The 15,868-nt window shown below is 42.7% G+C and overlaps 1 long non-coding RNA gene across 1 annotated transcript; it reads right to left on the reverse strand.

Annotated features, from left to right (window-relative positions):
* Positions 1-236: 236 nt before the first annotated feature.
* Positions 237-14,904, reverse strand: LOC108922293 (uncharacterized). Its single transcript, XR_001965118.2, has 3 exons — positions 14,647-14,904; positions 658-773; positions 237-540 (listed from the first exon to the last, which is right to left on the reverse strand). It is a non-coding gene; the product is annotated as an uncharacterized LOC108922293 (long non-coding RNA).
* Between the last annotated feature and the right edge of the window lie 964 nt (positions 14,905-15,868).

Consider the following 15,868-nt stretch of genomic DNA (forward strand, 5'->3'; position numbering starts at 1 on the left):
GCTGTAACTCTGTTCAGGATAAGCAGTTATCGTGACTGACATCATTCAAGAAGACGTGTGGAGGTACAGGTCGTTGTTATAAAGTTGATGTCAACTCACGATGAACACGTAAATTGAGTGCCTCTAGAATGACATGTGCTCCATAATGCTGTTGACATAATCGACTCTTCTGATAGCATTACCTCAACATACCTCCTTACCTCCTTCATCTCCAAGATCATCAGCTCCTTGCGCTCCTCTGGCTGCTCCCCATCTCACTTTAAAACTGCCCTCATTTCACCTCTGGTAAAGGAACCTTCTTTGGATCCTGAGTCAGTCCAAAACTACGGGCCAGTCTCCTCCTTCCCTTTTCCGTCAAAAACTCTGCAACGGACAACCTGTGATCAGCTGTCTGCATTTCTCACCCAGAATGACCTCCTCGACAGGCAGCAGTCTGGATTCACCGCTTGATATTCCGCCGGGACAGCTCTCCTCGCAGTGTCAGATGCTCTCCAGTCGGCTAGAGCGGCCTCCCGCTCCTCGGTCCTCATTCTCCACAACCTGTGTGCAGCATTCGACAATGCCAACAACCAGATTCTCCTCTCTTCTCTCAGACAGCTTGACATCAAAGGAACTGCACTGAAATGATCTGAGTCCTACGTATCAGACAGATCCTACCAAGTGGTCTGGTGTGGCTCCTGATCATCCCCTCAGCCACTTTGAACAGGTGTTCCACAGGGCTCAGTCCTCGGTCCCCGACTCTTCTCAACCTACACCTTTCACTGTCATCGCCTCTGCAGTTGATACAGAAAGAATGCTGCATGAGTTGTGTTTGACCTTCTGAAACGTTCCCACCTATCTCCTCTCCTCATCTCTCTGCATTGGCTTCCTGTAGCTGTCAGGTCAAACTCAATACTCTGCTCACAGCCTACAAAAGCATCAACAGATCTACTCCCTGATATCTACAAGACCTGATAATTTTCTACACCCCAACCAGACTGCTGTGCTCTTCCACCTCTTCCCACTTTGTGGTCCCACGCACGAAAGATCTAAAATGAAAAGCATGAAGGTTTTTGGTTCTGGCTCTGATGTGGTCAGATGACCTCCCCCTCTAACTCAGAACTGCTGAATCTCTCTTTACATTCAAAAAGGGTCTCAGACCTCCCCTTTTTTGGGCTCGCTTCTCCTCTGATCTTTTAAGTTCATGATAAACACATAAATGTTTATGTTTAATAATTTTGATTAGAAACAGTTTAATAACGGATTAACCTTTATGCAGCTACTCGTGTGATGAATATTGGTTCATATGGTAGAATGTGACAAATTAACTGTACTTTAGAATCACGTGTCTACATCCAAGTCTCTCTTTCTGTTGATGTGATGCACGCATTGTATCTTTCTGTGAAACATATGTCACTGTGGAAAAAAGCATCTGCTAAACGAATAAGCGTACATGTACAATGTAAATATTTCCAAAGTAAAACAGCCCTAATCTCATACGATTTGATCCAAAATTCTTCTGTTTATTTTCGTGGTGTCACAAACAGAAAAAGTGCATTATGTGCTGTAAACTCATGTGCGAAGAATATTTGCAAGCGCTCAGTGTCGGTGCAGAATAAGGGAGAAGGTACAGCGGCGGTGACCTGATGAATGAGAAATGAGGAATGAGGAGACCGCGAGTTTCTACACCTGCGAGCATCACAAGGACCTGACTGGAGCATGGGATCATGGACAAAGATCAGGATCATGACACCAGGCAGTTCATGATATCATTAAAAGTCTCCTCTAACACCACAATTCAGTCTCATCTGTATTGTCCTGTGTTTTCAGCTTTCACATCCATACACTGTTACAGAAAATATTGTTGCTCCAGAATTTACAGTCTTTGTTTCTGTGGAAACATCAGCCCATTTCAAGACCTTCTTTAGATCTTTCATTAGAGCTCTGGCAAGTGTCAGTCTCTGGCACACCTCTTGACTTCATCTCTTGCTAATTATTGATCTCAAGGGGCAAAAGTTGTCAAGGACGGCTGTGTCATCACCACCAGAACTGATGGACTTTTGCTTTCGTATCTGTCATGAATGGGAGCACAAAGTGGCCAGAGGTGGACGAGTGTAGCACTCTAGTGGGGAATGCGCACATCTTGCCGGTTTTAGAATACAGATTCAGTGATTGTTTCACACGCCACAACCAGAGTTTCGAACGTAAGACAGGTAGCCAAAGAAAGCCAGTGATGAGAAGAGGCAGAGAGGCATATTAGAATACTTTGGAAAGTGTGGTACTCATTACTTGGTGAAGGTAGTGTTGTTATGCATACAGACATACATACATACTTAAAATGCTCTACTTTAGGCCTCAGTGAATAAAGTAGCAAGTAGGATAGAAGTTCATATTCTTGAGTCTGACACAGTTGTTTTTCTTTCTCATGTTGTTAGCTTTCAATTTCATACATAGTGTCCTTGGTCTTGACCTTTGGGACTTTGTGAACGGTTTTGTGGAAATGAAGGTCGGGCTGCCTTAGCAAGCACTCTTGAAAAATGACACTTCTGCTGTTGCGGTGAGCCTTTTTCTCTGGAATTATGTGATTCTTGCAATGCAGCACGTTCCAGCACAAAGCCTAATAAGTGCAGTGCGAGATAGAAGTGTGCAGACAACATGTATAATTAACATGTAATGCAACGGAAGGTCTGTTATTCAAATGACCTTTTTTTTTCAACCTCTTAACTTGTATTTATGACACCAGATGTTTTTTTTTTTTTTTTTCACATCCTCACAGGGAGATAGATGGGACAGACAGACGTGCACATTTTCTTTGCGGTTTTTCACTTTAATGCCATAAGTGATTTACCCCCCCCCCGCCGAAACTTGAAAACATGAAAGATGAAGACAATTTTTAAAAAGCTTCTCTCACAAAAAATGAGAAAGTTTCAAAATGCATTTTGTCGTTCGGGACTGTATGTTTTCTTCCGGTGTGGTGTACTTGCACAGAGGTTTTCTTCAAAACGAAATGCCTGCCCAGATATTTCCGTGGCCCATAGCACCTATATCAATGTATTATTCAGCGTGAACTGATTTTGTCACATTTTGATGGTTTTCTCTTTGACTGCTGGCATCGCGATCTCATTAGGCTTTGCACTGCTAAGATAGGCACTCCATTGTCTCGGGTGAAAGGGGCCCTGCCAGAACTTGCAGCGATGCTCGGCTGGCCCAGCGAGTGCATTCGGGATCCAAACAAATGTATTCATAAATAAATTTCCTCCTGTTGTGTTTCCAGGTCTTATCTAATGCAGATGGCGCTGCTATAATGAGAGTGAAAGGGCCCGTATGATGACCACTGGGTTGTAAGATCACGGGCTCCCTGGTAGAAATGATTAGGAGGCGAGAGGGTATTATTGGGAGCCTTCTCCTATTGTGTCTTCTCTAATGAATATTAAGGTATTTGGAGCACTTTAAGGATTTAACACTGCAGTAATCCCTTAATCCTTAGAAAAACCAATTTTGTACACATGAAAGGGGGTCATTTAACTTCTCCTCATTAATTTTCTGCCTTGAAAATGCAGTGATGGAGGAGATTAGACTCATTAAAGGACGATATTGTTTGCGCTGGGCTGGCTGCGTTATGGATACCAGGCGGGTACATGGGGCCTGGCTGCCCTTCCGTTGTTCACGTTAAACCTTCGGGTCGGCCCCCCCAGCATCCAGCTGAACCCCCTGCGACTCCAGTCAACACAATTTACAACCACTTAACCCTTAATAAGTGCTCCCCCCAAGCCCAGGAAGGGCTGCCTGGACTCAGGCTTGTGCTCATCTCTCAGGCTACAGTTCAGCTCTCGGTCTGTTTGCATATGTGCTCACTGACATTTGTTGGGTTGCAGGGTTATGTGGTCTACAGAAACGCTCACATATTTGCTCATATGTTTCAGGAAAAAACCCTTTTTCTCATTTTCTGTGAGGTGTCCCCTCTGCTTTCATCAAGAAATATTTCTTATATGTTTAATATTGGTCTGAAATTTCCCCTGTATTACAGACGCTTGTCATACAGAATTATGTAATTCTGCTAAAGGAACAAGAACAACTGGTTGCACAAAATCACCCTGTTATGTGAAGTCCTCTTGTGAGGGGGTTGAATTTCCATTATTTCTTATGACTAGAAAAAATAATAAGTTACTTAATGGTAAATATGTTTCTAAGCTTAACAACAATAAGAGGAACATATTTAACAATATTGCAATAAGAACGATTGAATTCCATCACACATCACACACATCGCACATTGTCCGAAACCGCTTGTCCCAAGCGGGGTCACGGCAAGCTGGAGCATAACCCGGCAACACACAGGGTGTAATTCCATCACTTTATATCCAAACTATTAAAACCGGTCCAGTGAATTATTCATTCTTGGATGATCAGTGTCACCGTCAGACTCTGACTCATGAACCCCAAGAGAAGAACTTTGTTCTTGAAGGAACACAAGGCTAAGGGTATGAATGCAGCATCAGAGCTTCACTTCATTTTCTTTCTTGTGCTGCGCTCTCTTCCTCCACTTCCTTTCCTCTTTTCCTTTATTCTTTTTCTTCTCTGGAACCAGAGGCCTTCAGCAATTTCTCACCACCATTATGAAAGAATTTTGCACTTTATTTTTTTTTAACCTTCTATAAATAGTAGAACCAGCTGAACTGGTACTCACAATAACATCTTTCGGCTTCACCGCACGTCTAAGGTGCTCAATAACTTGTAACTTCTTGCTAATGTTTTGGTTTGCTTTACAGTCTATAATTTGCTCTTTTTTGCCTTTGCAAACTTTTTAGGAGACATGTTCATAATTTTGCTGTCAGTGCGGAGAAGCTCAAAAGTTCACCGGTTCTGTATTTCGCTCTGTGGGCGACAGGCGACGTCATTTGTGGTACTATATTCTCTTTATTGCAAGATGAAAGCTTGATTTACCGTAGTGTATTCATGTCATACTGTACATGGTACATTTCATAAGTTCTTGACCGACACCTGTATGACACCGCTGCGGTTGCAGGGCATCAGTGCATGTATGTTCCACGTTACAGTATGACAACCACAGGAGCAGCACACGGTGACCAGTGCCATGTCAAAGGTCAGTCACTGACCTTCATTAACCCCTTTTCCATGTCAGAGCTGCGGTGGTCCAGAATCGAGCCCAGAGGCACAGGGCACAAGGCTGGCACAGGGTTTACCCTGGATGGGATGCCAATCCGTCACAACAAAGCCACACACACAATCACATACTGAAGGGAGTTTAGCATCACCAGTGCACTTGAACTGCATGTCTTTGGAATGTAGGAGGAAACCAGAGCACCTGGAGGAAACCCATGCAGATATGAGAACATGTGAACTCCACACAGACTGAGCTGGATTCAAACCTAACGTACTCGGTGCTATGAGGCCGCAGCCCTACCAGCTGCAGCACCGTATCACGCCCCTCCAGAACAATATGCTTTAAATGAGTTAATACTTTTATGTTTATACATGAACATACATTTTTAGTTGTGAGTTAGGGTTACCATAACCGATGTTATGATTGGCTGAGTCTGATATTGTAGGAAGCAGGAAGTGTGTGTGCTGTGGCTACTCATCTTATGGAAGAAGTATAATGTCTGTGTGCTTTGCAGAATGAAAAACACAGTAGGCAGTGAATAAAATTCCCATTGTGGAAATAAAATAACTGCATAACTGGGAAAATATGCCACTGGGCTGAATAATAAGGTGGTTGTATGAAAAAATAATACATATTATCATAAGCTACTGTGAATTTTTTTTTTTTTTATTTGTAGGGGACCGTGTTATGTGGGATGGGTGTACTTTATTTATAGAAAAGCTGAGAGTTTTATACTGCAATACTCAAAAGATGACATGATGAAGAAGAAAACTGTTACTTTCACTAATCTTATACCTGAAGATAGTCAAAGCTGCAGTCAGAGGCCACGCTGCTGCTCTTCCTCAAAACACAAAAGGAAGAAGTGGGACGTGGAAAAGGAAAGGAAGGAAGGAAAACAGATTTTCTGAGGTACTCAATGAATTTTTCAGAATCCGCAGACACTTGTTAATACAACATCCCAGAAAACCACATAATGAGACTAGTATTAGTAACATGACAACATATGCAATTTTCTTAACAATGTACAAAACAAAGAATCAATCAAATCATCTATCAAATACAATTAAATACTTCACACACTGGAACACATGTATATGCATTTCATTGCTTGCAAAAACACTAAATTGTCTTTAATTTCCCTAAGTAGGTAATTTCTCCTGTGTGCAAGTTTGAAAAAAAGCAAACAAACAAACAGAAAAACAAACAAGATGAATGCTGCACAACAGCTTTTCAGAGTTCTTCCCTCTCAACTCATCACCTCTTCTTACTTCACCCTTTTTTTTTCTAGCTGTTATTGCCTTTGATTGTTTGACAGCCTTTTTGCTTCACATTGTTACCATGTTTTGTTTACTACTTTTGTTTCATTCCAAGATGATGATGTGGCTACAGAATCATCACAGTCATTACCATTTATAAATAAACACTCATAAAGCCATGACCCACAAGTACATGTGCCAAGAGGTATTTGGATAGCTATCACATTTTACCTCCCATGCTGCAGTTGCATTTCCTTCTTGTTATGACAATGACAATTTATGTTTTATTATTAATCTTATGATTATGTATTTTATTATAAAATGTGGCAATTGTTATGAATACATTACTCTGTTTAGATTGTTTGAAAGTATTTTCCCATTTTACTAACATTTCTGTGACTCTTGGGGGAGTGGGGGCATATTATTTTCCCCATAAAAAATAATGAAAATAGTTTCCCTGTTTGAGAGAAACTCGGTTAGCAGGAAGGAATTGTATCTGTTACTTGTAATTTGCTCAAAAATGTGTCTTTGTTCTGACTAAATTAAGACTGTGCAATATGTATTATTACAATATTGTCATTCTGAATATTCCCATAGCCATTGTCTGGCAAGTGGCACTGGATGGAATGTAAGCTAAATGTATGAAATCTATTGTGCAGTATTTATGCTGTATATGCCTGAAGTGGAGTTCGGCAGTGTGGAGTCCATTCAGACTTAATGGTAACCCCCAAGAATCACAGGAACATGAGAAGTGTGATAAAATAAACAGATCCACATTTAATTTAAAATCTGGTGGCACTGATTTCAGTAGACTATGACAGCGACCATCATAAAAGTCAAAAATGACCACAAAGAAAGACATGGAGATGCCTCGACCCCATTTGGAACTCCAGCTGATTTATGGGCATCATCTCAACTAAGTTAGTGGTTCTGAATCCATCCTCTGTGGGATTATTAAAGCTCACCAGAGGACAATTCCAGGAATTCAACTTGTCCTGAACACAAGGTAACCAAGGAGGCAGTACTTGATGATGTGAAGAAAGGGTATGCTATGGAAAGCTCTATGAAATGTGATTTATGATAAATCTTATAAACAGTATGAAAGTTAAATCACAGATCCTTATGACTGCTAATATTGTGGTGAAAGCCTGATTTAACAATGATTTCTTTTTCACTATGCTCTGCAACTACAAGTAACACTACCATATTTAGGGTTTACTGCTCTACTGACAGGGGGCGCGGTGGCCCAGTGGGTTGGACCTGGTCCTGCTCTCCGCTGGGTCTGGGGTTAGAGTCCCGCTTGGGGTGCCTTGCGACGGACTGGCGTCCCGTCCTGGGTGTGTCCCCTCCCCCTCCGGCCTTACACCCTGTGTTACCGGGTAGGCTCCGGTTCCCCGCGACCCTGTATGGGACAAGCAGTTCCAAAAATGTGTGTATGCTCTACTGACATCACATTTATTCATTCAGCTGATGCTTTTCTTGAAAGCAACTTACATTCATACGGGAGCAAATAGGGGTAAATACCTTGCTCAAGGGTACAACAGCTGGAGGGGGGGAATTGAATGTGCCACCTTTAGGTCCAAAGGCAGCAGCTCTAACCACTAGGCTACCTGTTTGTGTGTCACTCCTTTTAGCTATGAAATTGTTTTGCCATACAGCCCTTTTGGAGAAATCCTCAAGTAGCTTCACTTTATGGCACCAAGGGTAAAGGCAGTGGGAATGAGATGGTGCAGCAGGAGAGTAAGAAAGTTTGGGAAGCCCAATGTCAGAAAGCAAGCACGGCCTCCTAATGCCCATCAGTGGTGTGCAGGCAAGACTAGGATGTCTGTCTCAACTCTGAACTGTCTTGATCCTGATAGTGGTAGAAAAGAAGTGCTCAGCGGTAACACATAGTCCTTAAATTTCTTCACCTAGTTGATGTTTTTCTCCAGAACATGTTAAGCTGTCTACATTTACTGACCCATTATTGCTGGAGCAACTCAGAATAAGTACTTTCCTCAAGGGCTCTGCACCAAGAACTGCAGTTTGAACCCATGATCTCTCAGCCCAAAGGCGGCACTAACATGTTATTCCCTGCCATCCTTTTTAGACTCATGCCCACCGAGCATCCTTAGGTGCATCACTGTTTGGCATGTTTTGCAAAACAATTTAATTTTCTAGTAAGTGTTGGTTTTAGAAGAAGCAAAAAGGAAGAAATATTCAAGTCAACAAATAGACTAAAAAAATCTTTTCCAAGAGAACGCACAACATGAGAACAGACAAGCCAGTGGCAGATGTCAGCCAGCCGGAACACAAAGAGCAGAGAATGAGAGGAGCCCGGGACGGCAGCACCGAGGCGGGGGCAGGGGGTTATCGCAAACCAGGCTGCACGATGATGATGGTGCCCTGAGCTCACAGAGCCACACACAAAAGGTGATGTTTTGTCACCACAAGAGCAAGGGTTGGGGCTCTGGAGTGCCTGAATAAAGAGCAGGTTAGCCGTGCTCACAGAGGAGACAAGGCCCTAAATGCGAGGGCTCAGGCGAGCTCTTCAAAAGGTGAGAAGCAACATAATTAAAAAGATAAAGTGTCAGCGTGCAGCGGCGGTGGCGGCGGCGGCAGGAAAGATAAGCCTTAATGAGAAGAGAGCAGAGAAATGGAGAAGGCATGGCAATGACACGGAGGAGTGACTGGGCCTATCACTTATTGCCTTCTGATCACACATGTGATCTTGCAAATATGGCTCTACACTGTGGCCTCCCCCCCTACCCCCCATCCGTTCCCCGCCAGTCTGCTGAGGAGGTGCTTTCATTTGCATTTGGGAACAACGTCCCCGCACTCAGAGGTGTCACGTTTATCTTGGCCACTCCAAAAGCCGAGTGCATTTCTCCCTCAGGCTCCCTGACATCATCAGTTACCGCCGACAGTGGAAATAGGTTCGTTTTTAGCGATAGGACCAATCCCCCTTCAGCAGTAACACGCAATTAGCAGAGCTAAAAATGCTAAAATACTGTAAAAATTAGATAATCGATCAAAGTGGGCTTTTTTTTGGCCGCTGTGGGGGAGTTTGGGCATTAATCCCACATTACTGTCACCACGTTGTTAATGGAATGGATCTGTGCACTGTAACAGAAAATGGTTTTTAAAGCATACACAATTAGGAAAGTGCTAAGAAATCATAGCCATATCAGTGTAATGGGAAACGGAGAAAGGCTTTAAATGGATCTGTAGAATGTGGGGAAAATGTGTACAGAAACTTTTCCACCCTGATTAATGGCAGTCCAATAGGTGATTAATCAAACATTGAAGAGAACATTACTGTATCGATTTTAATTTCATATCCATGCCTTGGCCAAGCTGGGAGCGAGCTCTTCGTTTCCTGGTCTTTCTCTTTGGAAAGTGTGGTTAAGACAGAAATGTCCTCGCAAATGGAAATGGAAGATGGAGCTGTTTTGTGATGAAATACCAGTTTTAACTGAGGGCAAGCAGCTGACATTTTGAACGATGCCCTAAGCGGCGGAGCTCGTTGATCAAGGACAATGATCCCAGGAGGAGGCCCAGTGGTCCTCGAGCGAAATTCTCAACCCGCGAAACGGAGACGGTATGTGTAACCCAGGCCACTGCTTATCCCCTGAAGTTACAGCTCTAAAGCAGCCATAAAGAGAACACCACGGCGCGAATGGGGGCGAGAGAGAGAAATTCCTGAATCTCACGAAAGCCTGTTAGCTTTTCTGGGTACGTTATTTGCTCATAAGACATATTTCAGAGACATGACTGGTATCAGGTGACTTGGGGAGGCTTCTGGGAGAGAAGCTGTTGTTTGTTAAAGAGTGAGCATCCGGACTGCTGCATCAGCACTGCTCTGGTCTCATAGAGGCCCATGTCAACTGGTCCACTGAGCTTGTAAAGCCCTCAGACAGTATATTACAGTGTGCAACGGAGGGCGAGGGCCCACATCCATCTGGATATTAACAGACAGACACAGGAGGTGCAGAATTAACAAAGGTGCCATTGGAGACCTGAACGCCAGGAGACCTCGACTCCAGGCCCCCACTTAAGAGTTAGCCTAGATGACAAGGGTGCATCATCAACAAAAGATCTGAGATGGAGGAAAAGAAGCATTAATTTGGATTGACCAACAATGAGGGAAATGGCCTGTACTGTTTTTATGGTTCTGCTTCCTCTTGCAACCCTGTTGTATCCTGGAGAAGATGTTCAGAGGGTGTCTTCAGTTAAAAGCCTCCGGGATCCTTTGCAAGGCTACCAAGGTTCCCACCTTAAAAGTAATCAGAATCAAAGTGCAGCATTATAAGATGCAGCTATGTTTTTACAAATGTGAAAAAGATATGTCAGAAGAAGCGAGGAGGTAAATTCAGTCTAGAAAAAAATTTTAAGAGGGTGCACTGAACTTCAGACTTGCTTATAAAATTTAGATGTAGATACATTTAGATGAAGAACCATTCACGGAGATCCAAAGATAAAGGATGTGCTTCAGAAAACCACATGTCACATGTTTAAATGCGCTGTAACTTTGTTATGTATTACAGGCCTGTTAGAGGTGTCCAATATTTCTAATAACACTTCCTGGCCTGATATCTGATTCCACTGTCCACTGGTGTGTGAGACACACAGGCGGGTGTCCATGACTGGCAGGTGATTCATCCCGAATGGGTTAAAACCATAAACATACACTTTGCTAATGTCCCCAGTGCACAGCTTTCACTTTTGATGGCACCAATTATAGACTCAAGTGAAAAATGGCTATTCAGGCATGAATGCTGTGCATAATGTCCCATTTTGTGGGAGTTTTGGCATTTTAACAAAGGGGCACATATGTACAATCAAATGCACTGCATCACTCCATTTATTGGAAAGTGCAGGTGGCAGGAAAACAATCATCTCTGCATTCTTCCGCATCCTCCTTCTTGATGCTTACATTGTCACACGCGCAACCAAAATGCTGAGGAGGAGCTGATTTTTTTAAATTATAAGAAAAGCTTTGCTTCTTCTGGTGATGGCACATTTTGATATTTTTAGTCTTGCATATGATTGTGCAGGGAAAGGCCTTGGAGGCAAGTTACTAGGGGAACAACCGCTGGGCGAACCCTACTCTTTTTGTCTCACTTGCTCTCAAGACCTCACCCTCCATTTTCAATAAACTACTTTTTCGTCTGTGTTATTCTGTCACTGCTACTAAAGAGCAGTTTTACAATTAAGCAAACCTACAAAAAAATTTTTTACGGTATTTTAAGGTTTAATAGATCCCAGTAGACTTGCCAGTCATTTAACATTAGAACTACAGTTCAGAACACAAGTAATGTGTTTCACTTTATGATATTACAGTGGCTGACATTATAAAGACACACACACACACACACACACACACATTGTCAGAAACGCTTGTCCCAGGTGGGGTCGCGGCAAACCGGAGCCTAACCCGGCAACACAGGGCGCAAAGACATTATAAAGAGTCCATCAATATTATTAAAATGCATTTTGCTTTTAAATTACAGCTACAAACTGTAATATTAGACGGTGTAATAATGCTTTTTACATCCAAACCAACACTTTTAGCAATACGGACAAATAAAGGCAGCAAATGGTGTATCGTAAGAAGGGCAACATCTGTCCAAACCTTCGATGGCAGCTATCCGATCAGTCTGCCTTACTTTATGCAAGTTTTTCTGGCACTTATCCCTTTGCTGGTGTGTGCCATCTTGTTAACGGTCGACAAAACTCCAGATGTCTAAAGCCAAATATATAAGAGCCTCACAAAAGTACATGTGGTAAACAGTCCAACCACAGAAACAGCAGTGCAAATGTACGAAATCCATTAGTAAAAAAACCCCCATGAAACAGGTGTAACCTCTGCCCATTATGCAACCTAAGAGCCCAGGTAGAAAGTTTATCTCGGGCTGCTAGACATCAGCTATTGAGGGAACGGCACAGTGGTAGCACAGGGGCTTCAAAACATATTCTGCCTCAATAAAAAAGATTGCAGCTCCTATGACTGATAGCGATATGTGTAAAAATGTGTTACAATGCATCATACAGTTATTCTTCTAAGTCCCAAAACGCCCACATATATTACACCCGTGAAAGAAAGGGGCGATGCATGAGTTTTTAAACCGTAATCCATTTTCACGTAATTGTGAAAAAATTCTGTTCTGTTGTCAGTTAAATTCTGTTTCTCAGCATCTTCATATCTTGACATAAATGCAGTCAACGCTACATTTAAATACTTTCCACTTCATGACACAATTTTGAACATTCCTGCAGTGTCAGTTGACTTTTTTGAAACAGATGATACTACACTAGATATTTATTAAACGGCACTGAGTGAATAAATAGTTATCAAGTAAACGCAAGACAATAAACACTTTTAATGACTGTTTTGAACTGTACATTTAAACACCCTTAAACTTGAAATTTAACGTGTAAAGTGCAGATACATATTTATACCTGTTTTACAACGTAAACAATGACCTAGGGGGGCCGAAATTTAAAGGCAAATGTGACCTTAGGGGGAAAAAAAACAATAAATGATATTGCTTAATAACAAAGAAACAGTTTTATTTGAAGATGTGCCGCCTCATTTATACGAGAGTATGAAAACAGGGCACGAGGCATGGGAGCTCATGGAGCATCTTTGAAATGTAGGGAACATTTTCTATGACACCAACTGTGGCTCTACGCAGTAAATACTACAGAGTGTATTTATTGTTTCCCTTATGCACCTTCAGTCTTGAAAATAAGGTTACTTTTCACTTTCAGCATTTAAATTAATGTACACATCTTTGTTGTGTGCAGAAATAATGTTCGCATGGGTGTTACAAATACATAAAGAATAACAAATACTCTTGATGAGCTGTACAAACGGTCATTGGAACACATGCACACAGCGAGAGGCCACTCCCGCGACGACACTGTCGCGACTATCGCAATGGCAATCGACGGTCGCAAACTATTGCGCAACTGTCGCGAGTATTGCAATAGCAATCGACTGTCGCGACTATCGCGCAACTGTCGCGGCCATCACGATTGCAACTACTGTCACGGCCACTGTTGCAACTATCGCGACCGCGATCAACTGTCGCGAGTATCGCGATCGCCGCGACAGTTGCATAGTCGATCGCGATAGTCCAACGCACACGCGCTAGCTCACTTTGAAGTTGCTCCCGCGCAAACGGAAAAAAAAAAAAAAAAGACAGAGACAAAAATATGTGAGGAATAAGCTTAATATTTCTTGAATACAAGCGAAATACATGGGCAGCGTTTCAACAGAAGTCCACGTCGAATTTTTTTTCCCATAGAAATGAAGCTGTGATAAACGTGGAAACACGCATTCGCAAACACTTCAGTCTCGGAACATACTGAAGCCAACACTTTCTGTCTTGTTTTTATCATCTCGAAAAGAAGCTTGAAGTTTTCTCCTTTTTTCGAGAAAACAAGACAGGAGAAACATGTATCCCTATCATCTGCATAACATTCTTAATTATATTTATTATTAATTACGTGTCAGTCATATATATTTAATAAAGTGATAGAATGTTAAACTCTATAATAAATTGTAATTATATATAATACAATATAGATTATAAATAGATAGAGCCTCCCTTTTCAGTTCATTTTCAGAAATACACTGGCCCAACAAATATTATTATTCACATAGTCCCAACACAACTGGATTAAGTAAACGTAGATGGATTGAACACAACGAAATTAAGTTGAGAGAAAATGCGAAAGAATTGTGTTGCATTAACTAATTTTAATTAAGTAAACTGAACAAGCAGTAAAAATCATGTTGAGTGAACACCGTCTCTGTTAGAAGTCTAAAAAGATTGTAACATTTTATTGCAGCGTGATCAAATCACTTCTTGATGACTGTGCTGAATTTCACTTGGACTTTATGCAATATAATTATGTTCTCATCTCAAACATACATGTTAAGTTGATTGTAAATGTACTGTTTTAGTATTTTCAGTAGAGCTACTTTCCATTTTTTCAGTGTATCGATCGGTGTAATAATTTTGTCACATGACAAAAAAAAAATTAAATATATATATATATATAAACGTGTATTACATGCATACACTCGTGTTCATTCATTGACAGATGCAATTAAGAGTGAGGAGTTCCAGGCTGATTTCGCGCCTCAGGTGCCCGAAAAACCTGCCGTCTCTCTGTCTGTCTGTCCGTCCGACCGCTGAGTGACTCAAACGGAGCCGCACATGAACACTTTCCATTCCGATGGCGAAGACTCGCAGACGGGCCTTTAGGAAGAGAAAGGAGCTAAACTTCACTTACAGGAAGAGAGCGCCGAGCGCAGGTTCACTCGCGTCCTGAGCGCCGGGACAGCGCGCGCCGCCCCCGTGTCCCTCCCTAATCCCGCGCGCGCGCCTCTCGCTGCGCTATCGGCTCCGGCATCGCTCCTAATCCGGATTAGCCTCTTAAAGGGGCCACTTGTGGCGCCTCGAACACAGCGGAGAAGTCTATAAACTGATTTTCATTAAAATGCAAATGTGTCCCGCCGAGACACTCGGTTCACATGAATGTGTGAGGACGCGTGAGGGTGTGCGAAACTGTGGCCGCGCGCGCGCGCACACACGCACACACACACACACACACACACACACACACACACACACACACACACACGCTGTAGTGTATTGGCTCCTCCAGCCACACCTCAGCACTGAGCCACAATGCGCGCTGCTGTTTATCATTCCTGCGGCGCACTGCAGATAAAATAGAGGCAGTCTGCCACATAACAGTGGGAAAAAAGAAAAGAAAACCTATTTTATGTGGAAAGGGAGTTATATATTTCTTCGTTGTCAGGAAATGAACAAATGGTTATCAATGTAACGGAGGATATCTGCAATCTGGTTGCCAGGTTTTTCGTGCCGATATTATTTGCGCCGTAACACAGGAAATGAATTTTTGTCTGCGGTACTTCTTATTTCACCCCCTCGCACCTTTATACTTTATCTGGAAATCCTCTTCTCCTCTCCGTACATTAAAAAAAAATCCTGCCCTGCAATAATGTCCCTTCCACATACAAAGACATACTGTGGTGCAACAGAGAAGTTTCAATTTACGGAATGATTTGCCGGAGCGAGTTTCCGTGCGCGTGTCCGAGGAGGGCTCGGGGCGCCTCGGTGTCTTCTGCGCGTCACCGCGGTGTGAGCGCGAGGACGCGAGTGTTAATTATAGCGGTGGTGACGGAGCAGGTGCGCAGCTCGTGGGCGCGCTCACGTCCCCTGGCACGGCTCGGCCTCGCGCTGGGCCTCGCGAATCGTTCACGCTGCTTTCTTTATGGAAGCGCGCGCACGTACACGCACATACACACATATGCGTGTGTGTTTTTTTCTTTTTTTTTTTTGCTTCGAACGTGTGTTTCCACGATGTTTACTATACAACTGGCAGTTCAAACGTTTATTACGTCGATTAAATGAGGCTCATTGTTACCCCGCTGAAAATGCATGCTATAAAAAGCCCATACATTTACGAAACGTAAAATTTATGCTAA

This window comes from Scleropages formosus, unplaced genomic scaffold, assembly GCF_900964775.1.
Source record: "Scleropages formosus unplaced genomic scaffold, fSclFor1.1, whole genome shotgun sequence".
Taxonomy (NCBI): domain Eukaryota; kingdom Metazoa; phylum Chordata; class Actinopteri; order Osteoglossiformes; family Osteoglossidae; genus Scleropages; species Scleropages formosus.